This window comes from Ovis aries, chromosome X (genome assembly GCF_016772045.2).
Source record: "Ovis aries strain OAR_USU_Benz2616 breed Rambouillet chromosome X, ARS-UI_Ramb_v3.0, whole genome shotgun sequence".
NCBI lineage: Eukaryota > Metazoa > Chordata > Mammalia > Artiodactyla > Bovidae > Ovis > Ovis aries.
The window spans coordinates 85,502,840-85,516,347 of NC_056080.1; the positions used below are offsets into that span (position 1 = coordinate 85,502,840).

The 13,508-nt window shown below is 56.0% G+C and overlaps 1 long non-coding RNA gene and 2 pseudogenes across 1 annotated transcript; 1 reads left to right on the top strand and 2 right to left on the bottom strand.

The window, feature by feature from the left end:
- The first annotated feature begins 1,572 nt into the window (after positions 1 to 1,572).
- On the top strand, positions 1,573 to 10,769 carry LOC114111456 (uncharacterized). The gene is made up of 3 exons (XR_003587481.3): positions 1,573 to 1,773; positions 6,303 to 6,471; positions 9,171 to 10,769. It is a non-coding gene; the product is annotated as an uncharacterized LOC114111456 (long non-coding RNA).
- Positions 5,369 to 6,762, bottom strand: LOC101112202 (heat shock transcription factor, X-linked member 3-like; annotated as a pseudogene).
- A 1,228-nt stretch (positions 10,770 to 11,997) lies between the features above and the next one.
- LOC114111435 (melanoma-associated antigen 10-like) lies at positions 11,998 to 12,786 on the bottom strand (annotated as a pseudogene).
- Between the last annotated feature and the right edge of the window lie 722 nt (positions 12,787 to 13,508).

The window sequence follows — 13,508 nt, forward strand, 5'->3', positions numbered from 1 at the left end:
CTCTTGGGGTGAGGAGCAAGGCGCCAGCATGAGGGAGTTGGGTCTGGTGACCTCTCAGGTCCTGGCATTGCTGAGGCCTGAAATCCAGGAGGCAGCCTCTGCCCCTCAACTTGTGGCTGGGAGGCTTCTGCAAGGAAAGAGCAGGCTGCACGCTGGAAGGGAAAGCACTGCTCCACCGACTCAACATTCCCACAGCAGCAGTTGTGTGGGTGCCCAGGTAACTGCAACCAGTGAGACACTGACCCTGCCTTCCTGGGACTCGGCTAACCTCAGTTGGTGGGGGGCGGGGGGGGGGGCGGTCCACACTTGTGCACAGCAGCCACAGCCTGGGAGGAAGAGGGGGGCAAAGGCAGGCTGCAGGAAGATGCAGGGTGCCCCAGAACTACCAGATGAGAGCATCTGACACTCGGGCAGACGGAGAAAGGGATGTTAAGGTCCTGCCTGGAAGGAGGACAGTAGGTGGTCAGGAGAAGAGGAGCCAGTGGTCCAGGGGCAGAACTGCATGTGAAAGTGTCGGGTCCTGGAGGAGCTCTGTGCAGATGGCATGGCCAGCACAGCCACCCAGGGTGCTGGGCGACAAGGAAGGAGACCTAGGACCACCGGAAGCCCCACCAGGGCACCATGGACATGTTGGGGCTGAAAGAGGAGAGGGCTCGGCTGTGCTTTCCATCCGGGGTTGATGAGGACAGATGGGCATGCAGTGTGACCAGAACCATGGTATGTGAAACACCGGTGGGAGGAGGAGAGACAGCAGGGGTTCAGGCTGGTGGGGGGCGGGGCTAGGCTGACAGCACCCACCGCAGGCCATGCAGTCTGAGCTCAGCCAGTAGCAGTGGGGACAGGAAGAGGAGAATTTACTCTGGTCAGGCACTTGGGAGGCAGGGACACAGCAGGGAGGGTGGCAGAGTCAGGTGGCTGCCCTGGGTGGGCTGAGCCCCCAGAAGAGAGGAAGAGGACAGGAAACAGTTTTGAAGGTGAAGTTGCCTTTCTCTGGGACATCTCAGGTCCCAGGGGCAGCAAGAAACGCAGTGAGGATTGTCCTTCTCATCTGCAAAAAAACCCAGATAAAGACTTGCTCAGCACTGGGCCAGCAGCCGGAGGGTGGCTTGGAGGGGAGAGGGCCTGGGCTTTCTGCCCAGAGATGCGCAATTCTGCCCAGAGGCCCCGCCTCTCTCCGCTTCCCTGGCTCCTGGGGTCCACGCTGAAGCTCGGATGCGGTCGCTGTCACTTTGCCTCTCGCCGAGTCTCTCGGACTGGACGCCTACGGCAAAGACTCAAAAGGGCACGGTCTGGCCTACGCCACTGAGTGGGTCAGTCCTAGCCTCCGTGCATTCCTAGCACCCACAGCTCCATCCCTGTCAGCCCCGCCCCGCTCCCCCGGTGGCTCCACCCCGCCCCAGCCCTGCCCGGCCCCGCCCCAGCCCTGCCCGGCCCTACCCGGCCCCGCCCCAGCCCTGCCCGGCCCTACCCGGCCCCGCCCCAGCCCTGCCTCCTTCTCCAGAAGCTCCTCCTCACCCACGTGTTTCCCACACCTCAGCCACAGACTTCTCGCCCTGCTCCTCCCATCTCCTCCCCTCTTTTCCGCCCGCCCGACCGCTCACTTCTGGTCCTCCCCTGGGTCCTGCTCCAGGCCGCGGGTCTCGAGGCTCCTCCTGGCCTGACCTTCCAGGCGCCTCAGAGCGTGGCGGATCCTATTTCGTCTCCAAGGGGACAGGGCTGGCTGGGGAATGCGCGTTTGTTCCTACGTGCGTGTCTACATAACTGCGTGCCTACGTGAGTACGCACCCTGGTGGCTCAGAGGTTAAAGCGTCTGCCCGCAAGGCGGGAGACCCGGGTTCAATCCCTGGGTCGGGAGGATCCCCTGGCCAAGGAAATGGCAACCCACTCCAGTATTCTTGCCTGGAGAATCCCATGGAGGGAGGAGCCTGGTGGGCCCCAGTCCATGGGGTCACAAAGAGTCGGACACGACTGAGTCAAACTAGTAGTACGTGAGTACAGGAAGCCATACACACCGGAAATCAGGGGCTTCAGTGTTTGTGGACGCGACGGGACGAAGGCCAGTCAGCGCTGTCACCTGTCAGTGGTCTCGGGCCCCGGTGGTGGACCACTGTCCTGCCTAGTGGCCGCAGCCCGGCCATCCCAAAGCGCCTGGGACTAGCTCTGCTTGCAGGAAGGCGGGACCTGCCTCGTGCGCTGATCATACCTCCGGGCGGGGGTTCCTGGCTCTGGGACAAGGAGTGACTGCCGGATGGCCACGCCGCACTTCCGGTCCCCTCCATGGTCACAGTCCCCGCCCCTTTCCTTCCACGTGGTCGTGACTTCCTTCCAGCCTCCAGCTCCGCCCCCAGACTGTGACTTCACGTGAGCCCCACCTGATCCCTGCGAGCCGCCCCCACCAGGCAGGCCCTGCCCCTGCAGGACTCAGTTGCTTGTCCATGGTTCCCCTCCTGGTGGGGCTCAGCCACGAGTCCATGGAGGGCAGCCCACTGACTGTGGTGGCCCCCAGATCCTTCCAGAGTGGCAGTGTGAGGGGAGGAGTCATTTTCTCTTGTTCCTTGTGGCATCTCCTGGGCTATAAATCACTATCATTCCTGGGGGATGCATGCTGAGGCATCGTGGGGTCCCTGTCCCAGCCGCGTGAGAACAGGCCAGCTACTGTGATGAGCAGAACCCACCCTGAAGAAACCTGCACGTGTGTTTCACATCCGTTGGGCCCTCCTGGGTCCCCGTGGTGTGAGGCTCCTGCTGAGAAGAAAACTGGTGGCCTGTTGTCCAACATTGCTGTCTTGTCGCAGTGATTTTCTCCCTGTTGCTCTGGTCCTTGGGCAGGTGAAGATGCCCAGACAAGCAGGCAGAAGAGTGTTTTCTCCTCTGGCCACCAAGCAGGCACCCTCTGCTTCCAGAGGTAGGAGTGCTTGCAGCCCCTTCTTGCTCAGGCATCCCACCCACACAGTTGAGCTTCGGTGGCGCCCAGGAGGGAGGGGTTGGGTTGGCTGAGACAATGAGTGGCGGAAACTGGGCAAGCCTGGGATCCTGTCACATACCCCAGTAGAAGACATAGCAATGGCCACACCCCAGGGGCCAGCCAGGCTCCCTGGTAACTCATCCAGACCCAGTGAGGAGGGTGACCCTTTGTCACCCAGCAGGTGGACAGAGATTCAGCGGGATGATGAATCTCAGGGCCCGCCAGTGTGTGAGGACATGGCACCCTTGCCTGTGGTTGGGGGAATGGTCATGGAGGAGCCTTTGTGGAAGGCTGTTTGCTGGTGTCTGTCAGCCCCTTGGGTGTGTGCCCTGTGCCCTGGGCCTCCTCCTGCATGGATCTTCCGTCAGTGAGTGTGTGGTCCCTTTGAGTGGCTGTATTGGCAGAATGAGTTTTCCCTTCCCTTCCATCAGGAGGGACAAATCAGTAACTTGTGGGACCCCCAACACTGGGAGGTGTAAGCAGATGCATGAAGTTGTGCAGAGGTGGAGGAGTGTGCCCAAGGCGCTGGGAGTGTAGAAGTCATCCCTCCACTCCTCACTTGCCCCTGCGGAGGGATGTCTGGACAGGGCTGACTCTCTGGCTTCATTTGCTGGCAGTCACATCAGGGTCACATGGGCTGGGTGACTCAGACTACAAACCATGCTGGTTCAGGAGGCCAGAAGCCAGGGTTGAGATGTTGGCTGACATTGGCTGTCATGAGGGCTGTGAGAACTGTGGCTCTGCTGTGCTCGGGGAAGGAAAGGCCAGGGAGGACCTGGGCTGGGAGCCTCTGGGACCTTGTCCCCGTCCTCACAGCCATGTGGAAATGGAGGCTCTGCAAGGCACTGAGATCCTGCTGAGGTTCAGGCCCGTGGCGCTGGTTCTCTGCCTCTCCCCCCTCCAGTAAACAGGGACCCCCTTCCAAGTACAAGGATAGAAGTGAGGATGGAGTTGCCTGTGGTCAGCTTCCCTGCAGTCATGGGCTATCTCTCTATCCCTCAGCACCTCCTCGGTGCCTCTTCAGCCGTGGGAAGGTGTGACAGTAACCTGGCAGGTTATTTGAGATTTGAATTCTGTGATCCCTGCATGGTGCCATCCCAGGCCCTGGCGAGGACAGGGAGAACACCCGACCCAGTAGTTCCTGCTCTCCTTTGTTCTTTCTGTAGGCCCTGGGCAGGGGCCAAGGCATCTGCTGACAGTGGAGGCAGTGGTGTGGGAAGGGCTGGGAGGAAGGTGGCTCCCAAACGCATGGGGAAGACACCTGGCAGGGCCGTCAAGGGCAGCCCCAGGGCCGAGGCCAGGTTGGTTAGCACAGATCTGTGCTCAGGAGGCCTGGGGTAACATGGGGGATCTGCAGAGTTGGCAGTGATGGGGCCTGGAGATGAGGGATGGGGTGGGTGTTGGGAGGAAGCCAAGCCCAGACTGTGCCTGTCTGTGCTGAGAAAGGACCAGAGCCCGACCACTGGGCTGCGAAACCAGGGGACCTGCCCTCCCTCCTCAGTGTTCCCAGGGTTTCATGGCCCTTTGTCTTGGAACTCACCATGTGCCTCTCTCCACCTGTCCCGCCCTCCTTCCTGACTTCCCTGCAGACTGCATGTGATGGACGGGTCCTCTGGGTTGCCACCCTCCTGTTAGTGGATAGCGTGGAGGCAGATGGAAAGAGCCAGCTGTCTGTGACCACCCCCTTCTGTGTCACCAGGCTTAGAGGATGCTCGAGCACATGGGGCTGATGTCTGGACCAGGGACTGTATGTTGGGCGCAGTGGCTGAATTCTAAATAAAGCTGTGAGGGCCGAGCAACACCGGCTGGTGTTCACCTTGTGGAAACCTTGTATTTGTCTTCAGGTATGGGGTCACGTGTTTGCAGGGCCCTTGGTGGTTGGGGTGACCCTGCTTTGCAGTGAGGCTCTTGGGGAAGCCCCTGGATTGGGAGCTGGTGACGCTCAGCTGCTGATCAGAAACTTGTGGCATCATCGAGGGACCCAGGAGGAGCCCCTTCTGCTTCAGGGTGCATGACTCATGGAAGGTGACACCCCCATGGTCAGGAGCCGGGCTGGGTCTTCTGCTGTGTGGCAGGCAAGGCCCAGGGACCCGCCTGTCCTGGGATGGCCTCAGCGCATGGCTTGGGAGCCACACTCTTGGCAGAACGTGTGAAATGCTGCTGCTTCAGGTGAAAAGGAACTGTGGGGACTGGACTGAGGCCTGCCTGGGGCGTGGGCTTCCAGCCTCATCTGGCTCACCCAGTGCCGTGTGAATAGCATGGACAGACAGAAAGAACACAGACTCGCAGCTCTCATTTGATTCTTTATTTACTCCCGTGGAGTTTTGGTGTACTTTATTAGAGCCAAAAATAGATTTTTGATTACAAAAGAGCGCTTTTGGGTGTCCCTGGGGACCTGGCAGCTCAGGGATTGGGCTTGTCCTTGAACTCCTCACAGAGGGCACACTTCTGAGGACTCCTCCTGCTCCTCCTCTGCTTCAGAGGCCTCATTTGGGGCCACAACTGAAACGGCTCCCCTCACGATGGAATCAGGTGTTGTACAAAGTCATCACTGGACCATAATCTGGGTACCTCAGGGAGCTCTTGGGCAGTTCCCCTGCACTGTCCCTTCCAGCAGTAGCCAGGGGTACAGACATGGCATTGCTGGATGTACCCTCTCCACTGGGGCAGCCCTGCTCGCTGGGGAGATGGCTTGACCTGGCCGCCCGACTACACTGTCCATAAACCAAATGCCAAGAACTCAAATGAGCACTGGCCAGGGGTTCCATGAACAGTTGAGGCTCCCTTCTGGACCTGCTTGTCAGCCTCTTTGGTGCACTAGTGATGGAATCAAGGAGAGCATCTGGTCACCACTGCTTGCTTCTTTTGGGGGTCGCTGTTGTGCCGGTGGCAGGCACAGTTCTTCTGGGGTCGCATTTCCTCTAGATGTTCTGCAGGAGGAGAGGCTTGTCTCTCTGGAACTTGGAGTAGTGATAGATCTGAAAGGAAATGAATCACTTCAGCCATTGCGGGGGAGAATAGCTTTTCCTCACAGCCCTCCTTCCCACCACTGTCCCGTCCTTGCCTAACTATGGAAACAAGGTCTTCTCATTCCTGGCAGGTGTTACGGGCACTCCCTGACATCAAGTGGCCTCTCAGGGTCTGGAGTCACCCCTGTGGATCCTGTCTAAGGGGATTCGTGGAACATGACAAGGCCTGCTTTCTCCTCTTTCCTTAACCACCCTCTCACGAGAAAAAAGTTCTCCTGGAAATTGAAATCCATCCAGCACTCGGCTTTTCTAGTCCAGGCTCCCCAGAAGGGCTTTCTACATTACCATCATCCTTTTCTTCCCTGCAGAGCAACCCGAATGGTGGATTTTACTGAACCCATGCAGGTTCAGTTCACGGATGAAACTTTTGATGCTGTCTTGAAGATCCTGTCTGTGCATGTGTGATGGAGGACCTCCATCTGGAAGAGATCTGCCTCAGTTAACACCATGTCTCCCTCGTCGTTCCAGTGCACAGAGGTGAAGGCCGCATCCTGCATGATCATCCAGAGCTTCCTGGGCAAGGACAGCCCAAGGACGGCATCGTTCACTTCCTCACTGGCTGTTGCTGGGTTCGGGCCCTGTGGGGTGGGTTGTCTTGGGGGCCCGGATCTGGGCTCTTGGGTTGGTCCCACCACTTCTCCAAAGCCTCCTCTGAATCCACATTTGGATCTGGGTGACATCAGGAGGGTGCCCTGCTGTGGGCTCTCCATCAGTGGATGGGGCGAGCGGGGCTGCTGCACATGGCTTGTTGGAACTCTGACTATCCATGGAGCCAGTCTAGTTTAGGAGCATTCTCTACCGAAGCAGTGAATGGTCCGGGCAGAAAGGCCTCAGAGCAGGGTGGTAGTGCCCAATAAATACTGTCTGGAGATTCTAGAATCTGGGTCATGGGCCAGGCAGCCAATTAAGTGGTCCACTTCCTTACTTGTTTCATGATGTCACAGAGGTGATGTGGAGAGGCAGCCCTGGCCCGGTGTGGGGAGGGGGTCTGGGGACAGAGATGTGATCCCCAGCTTGTCTCTTGTATGAAAGTACAGAAAAGTATGTTTCAGGTTGCCTGCACAGGCTCCCATCTGCTTCCATGTGCCTTGTTTCAGGGGGCCAGGCCCTGGATAGGTTGACAAACATGCCCCTGGCTCCACCCCTACCCTACCAACGGGCAGGCCTGTGGCTGCCTTCTGCTAAAGGGCCAGGCCCTGGTGAGTCCTGGTTCGGCTACCACCGAGAGACACCCCAGGGGTCAGATGGGCCCCTGGCGACTGTCCCTCCTGGAAGAGGGGGTCCATAGCAGGCTGGTTGGCCTAGCTTGAGTTGGTGATCCCACCCTCCCCCATCCCCAGGCCTTGTCCCTCTTCTGGCTTTGGTCTCTTCTGACTGGTGCTGCCAGTTGGTAGGTCCCACTCAGATGGCCCCAAAGTCAAGAGTCCTGTTTCCTGCCCCCATCGCCCCCCAGGTCAAGCTTTCTGCAGTGTAGAGCTGTGCTCAAGCACAGTGGTAGTGACCTCACGTTCCACATGACTGTTCCCCAAGCACCCGAGACACAGACTCCCCTTAGAGTTCTCACTTTGGGACCATCTGTGTGTATGCTTTTCCCATCCCCTTCCCAGAGTCTCAGACTCGGATTTAGCCTCCCTGGAGGCTGCCACAAAAGCCCTGTTTCCTCTTGACAGTGAGGTGGTTGGGCTTCTGCTATCCCCGGTCCTGGCCTCCCATGTCCAACTTGGGTATCTGTGGTTCCCTGCCATTTCAAGGACTTGGTTGGGTGTTCAAGATATAGCCTGTTCTGTTGAAAACAAGCACTTCACTGGTCCTCTACGAGGCCAGCTCTGATCTTCTCCGCCCATTCCCCTGTCCCCACTACCATTGTGGACCAGTTCTCCCTTACCCAGATGGCAGGAACATCGAATGATTTTGCTGGCTCACAGGTTAGGCGTTTTCCAAAGGGCCTCCTTTACACACACTCACTCCCAGGGACATGTCTGACTTATTGAGATAGATGTGACCAAAGGGAGCCCCCATCTACCTGTATTTGAAAATGCATGAGAGTCTGGGTATGGGACTGGACAAAACCCGAATGAGTCACTGGTGTTCACTGCATATGGATGATGGGGCAGTGGGTTTCGAGGTGCATGTTCTCTGACCTTTGTGGGCCACTGTTCTTCAAAGTCACCATGTAGGGGACAGACCGGCACCTTGGAAAGGTATGTGTGTTGAGTACCCTAGGGCACTGTCCACCTAGTTCTGCCACTCAGCAGGGTCATTTGCCCTGTGTGAGGGCCACAGCCTGGTGTCTGAAAGGGGAAAGCTAAGAGGGTGTGGAAGAGGCTCTCCCAGAGGCCCTTCGGCCTGAGGACTGGCAGCCAGAATGGAGCTCACAGGCCTTGACTTGAGCTTGCTCCCTGGCCTTTGCGCTCCTAAACAGGTTGATAAAGCTCCTTCAGGTTGGTTCACCTGACTGGGACATGACCCTGGAGGCTGTGATCTTCAGTGGGGGTCCCTGGTGGCTCCTCCAAAGGGACTGAAGACTGTGCTATCTGTGGGCAGCCTGGCTATTGTGGCCTTTCCTGCCCCCACCCCCACCCTACTCTGGGCCCCTCCTCACCCCCTGGGTCCTGAGGGAGCTGACTTTTCTGGTCCCCCTCCTCCAGGCACCATGTGGGCTTTGGCAGTGGGTTTTCGTGGCACTGAGGAGTTTTTGTCAGCTGTGGCTCAGGACAGCTCTGTTGTGCACACACAAGCCCTCATGATGGCCAAGGCCTGCCTTTCTCAGCCTCGTTCTCCTGCCCCTGTGCTCGGTGTCCCTTACCCTGGTGTCCCCAGCCCAGAGGCCCTCCAGCTGCTCCCCTCCCTCTCTGTGGTTGGGGAGACCTGGAGCCTTGGGGGTCGTGTTACTTTCCCTCCCATATCGGAGGAGGCTTCTATAGGGGCTTTATCCCAGTGGGCACTGGGGCCATAAGGTCAGACCCTCCCTCCCTCCTGCTCAGTGAGGAGCTGGCAAGCCTGGCAGGTTCATTTGGGCAGGAGGCCCCATGGCAGCAGCAGGGACAGGGCACCGCCCTCACGTGGGAGGCGCTGGGACTGGACAGAGATGCAGGGCCCTTGCAAAGTCAGTTCTCAGCAAACCACAGAGCAGCCCCACAGTGCTTCTGATTCTCCTTGTCCCCTTCATTCCACAGACCTGCTTTTTGTCACCTCAGAGGCATTGTGTAGCACTGAGAAGAGAATGGCATGAGAAGTCGGAAGGTTGGACCGCAGCCTGGGGTGTGTGGAAAGGGTTGGGGCTCCAGAGGAACTGAGACCAGTGCTCTGAGATCCCCACAGCCCTCATTTGCACGTGGTCCTTGGAAGGTCCCAAGCCCCATGGCCCAAGTTCTCCTGTGAAGCCCGCTGATTTGAGGAGCCCATTTGTTGGGCTGCAGGATGCGCCTGAGGGACAGGATGCAGCTGCCAGGGCTTGGTGGCCATTGCCTCTGTGATGTCGGGGCAGGAATCTGTCCCAATGTTGCCCCAAGACTGTCCTCCACTCTCTACTGTGGGAAGGAATTGGCTGCTTTGTGGTCCAGGGCTTGTCAGAGAATATACACTTCAATAAGGTGTGGAATAGCTAATCAGCCAAACAGGATGTTTCATAAATAAAACTAAGAAACTTTGCTACTTAGACCATAGTGGACCATAATGTTAGTAGCTCAGTCGTGTCTGACTTTGCTACTCCATGGACTGTAGCCTGCCCGTCTCCTCTGTCCATGGAATTCTCCGGGCAACAATGCTGGAGTGGGTTGTCATGCTCTTCTTCAGGTGATCTTCCTGACCCAGGAATCGAACCCAAGTCTCCCACAATGCAAGCAGAATCTTCATCATTTGAGCTACCAGGCAAGCCCCATTTCCATAGAAGACCTGTTAAATTTGGGTGTGGAGGAGTGTTCCAACAGGACTCAAGCTGCTCCAGGAAATAGAAGCAAGAACCACTCTTTGTCTGTGCCCCAGCTGGTCTTCCATCCAAGACATTACTTTCCTTCATTGCAGCCCCAAGGAAGGTCAAGTCCTTGAGTACAATGGCCAATTACAATCAAGATAATTGTAGGCTAATTAACACCTTGGGTTCTGGATCCCCCAGGGTCAGGAAAGAAAGGGTAGTTCCATGCATTTCTTGGGCACCACTTCAAGGGAGTGCGACCAAAGTTCTGCAGGATTCCTAGCAGATATGGGGTAGAAAACACCTCCTTTGCCCCTGTGATCAACAGCAATGCGACAAGAGTTATGACCCCTTCCTTCCTTCCCCAGAAAGAGATCTCTCTGGGCTTTATCCAAGATGGAAAAGGACACCTTACAGCAATGATCTGTTTCAGATTTTGCCATCACCCTGAAGACACACTGTCTGCAAGTCTGAGGGCTGCCACCAGCCAGCCTCATGATGATCACCTCCCACATAAGGAACCCAGCTTCCCAAAGCTGCAAAACACCTTGGCTCAGGCACTGACACTCGAGTGCTCCTCCTGGAGCCCCACTGCCCTGCCCCATGTTGCCTTGTTCAGTGCGACTAGGGGACGTCTCTCCACCTTCCTTGTGTGACTGCGGCTCCTAGACCTTTGCTCTAGGTGTGGGGGTGTCCTGCTTCTCCTAGTGTCCCCACTGCTAACACGGCCTTTCCTGTAGCAGATACTCCTTAAAGGTGTTCGGAACATATGAGCCAGTGAGCAGGGGCCTCAGATGAATTGTCTGCTACTTCCTTAAATAACCCAGGCAAATCCAAATAAAGATCATTTAGTTTTTGAGAATTGAAAGGTGGTTGCTGAATGAAAAGACGCTGGGATTCTTGGCCTCCAGAGGAGAAGAATTCAATCTGGGGCCAGAGACGAGGCTTGCTCAGAGCTTTTTTGTAATAAAGTTTTATTAAACTATAAAGGAGATTGAGAAAGCTTCTGACATAGGCATCAGAAGGAGGCAGAAAGAGTACCCCCCTGCTAGGCATCAGCTGGATGTTATATAGTCACTAGCAGTTTGTTAAAGAAAGGAATGTCTTAAAACTCAGAATGGCACCAGGCCCCTCACCCATAAGATGCATTTTGGGATAATCTTGGCACCACATGATTCATCCCGGGCCATAAAATGATTGGCTTGAATCTTGTAGAAGGGCAGATTACCATACAAATAGTTTCGTCCACATAGATTAGGGGAACAATATCTGAGTATAACATATTGGTTTGTCAAGTAGGTTCTGAGCCATTAGGTGAACCTATTTGAAGACAGAGTCTGGGGTAAATGCATAGTACATTAACATAGTTTAAGACAAACATTTCCATAAGAAAAATGCATTGGTTAACTTAAGGTTTGAGAATAGTTAACTTCAGGTGAAACCAGGTGTCATTATGGCAACACAGCAGTTTAAGAGAAACCTCCTTTTACATTTGTATAGAGAAGGAAAAAATATCACTAGTTTGTTTCCTTCTGCCTTTTAAGAAAGATAAAAATGTCGGACACTTGCAGCTTATTTCCTCTGTTTGGAGACCCCTGGCCTTCCTGCCTGTTACCCTCTCAGAATGACACACAAGAAGGACAGAAGGATGAATTCACTACAATTACTGTTATCATCTAATTCTTTCCCCATCAATATTACTGCTAAGTAAGCTCACATTTCCAAAATAGTTCTGATTCCAATTCGATTGTGTCCCTTTCAGGGTCACAAAACAAAATGGAAGAGTTTCCAATCTCTTACAAAACAGCAAAACTCTTGTTCTTGAACTGGGTAAGCACAAACACATTGTGATCAACATCATTCACCAAGCTAACACACTGACGTTTAGCCTTTTGTGAAAACAATCAAAGCTTGAAAATTTTCTAAGGAAAACAGATGAATCTCCATGTCATCATAGAGAACAGAAGCCCAAAGATGGTATGAACTGGTTCCCCCAACTGGCCCGGGCCCTTACTTCTGAGAAGGCTGACTACTCCCTCTTCACTCACAGAGGGAATGATCAACCTGGCTGCTGCTCTGGCTCAGGCCCCCTATTCCTCCTCCCTTGCAGCCTCTGCAGACAGGAGTGGGAAGGCCCTCAAAGCCCTCTGTTTGACCCTGAGCACAAATGCCATGACTTGCCACTTGCTGGTCTCCACATAGGCCCAGGGACCCCACAGGCACTCATAGCGAGCAGGGTGGCTGTCAGGCACCTGCTGGTACTCCAGGTATCCCTCTTACAGCCACACTTGTGTCAGCAGCTCCCTGGGCTCCCCCAAAGACACTGTGCTCACTTCCAACACACACCACCCCATCCTGCTCAGTGCTCCCAAGACTGCCTCCTCAGGGGCCAGGTCTTCATTCTGCATGATCAGGCTGAGGACCAGCACCAGGAGGCCGGCCTTGGGCAGGCTCTGCCCACTGCTCAGTATCTCATCACAGGTGAGGCCCAAGGTGAGGACCACGATGTAGATGTGTTCCCTGAGGTCCAACTCCTTCATCTCCATGCCAACGACCACCTGTAGGCACTCTGAGGCTTGAGTGAAGACCACTGGGAAGTGCTCCTTGTTATCCCTGAGGGCCTTCTTCAGCATTTCCGCTTGGGAGGTCAGCTGTTTGGGCAGATACTTGAGGAGAAAGAACTTCACCAGGTTAGCCACCATCTCATTCAGAGCTTCCTGGGGCAAGGCCTCTGCAAGGGCAGAGCAGGAGACTGTGGGGGAAGAGGCTGAGGGGGATGCAGCCTCCCCCGCCTCAGCCCCAAAGAGCTGTGCCTCCACAGGGCCCTGGGCCTTGCCTGGGTCCTGAAGGTCTTCCTTGAGCCTGCTCAGCTCAATCATCTCGACCACAAGCATGATGCCTGCAATCAAACCACAGAGTGAGGCATGGGGGCAAATGGGGACATATGAGGACCATGGGCCTGGATGGTGGATAGAGGGGCTGTGAACAGCCTCACCTGAGAACCACAGGCCTGGGCAGCCACAGGCCACTTGCAGGTCTCCTCTTGAAAGGTGCTCTCAGACCTCACAGGGGCATGCCTCTGGAGTGGCCAGTCCCCTGGCTACCTGAAGGAGGAAGTGAGGTGGCTCCCTAGGGTGTGGTCAGCACAGCCCGAGATTTCTGGGACTGACAAGGTAAGAAAATTAGGCCCTTGTGGGATCCCCTCTGTTCTGGGATGGGGAGCCCTTGGTGTACACTCAGGGCACCCTTCTCACCTTGACTCCCAGCACTGCCTGGACCTCCTCTGCTCTCTGAACTCAGGACCTGGGCCTCAGATGTCTGCCTTTGCCTCCTGGTTCCTGCAGCTCCTGTGAGAGAAATGGAGGGGGCACCTCGGTGGTATCCTGTGGCCCAGCCCTGAGCATTCTCTGACGGTATGAGGGGAGGACTCTGTGAGGTCCCCTCAGTTGTGTGGTGGGAGGTCCCCTCGGGGCTCCCTTGTAGTGCACACCTTTCCCCTGGCGCAACCTGGTCCCTCCCCTCTAGGGACCTGCAGGGAAACTCAGAACAAGACCTGAGACTGAACAGAAACCGCTGAGGGGCCCCACATGTGGCAGCACCT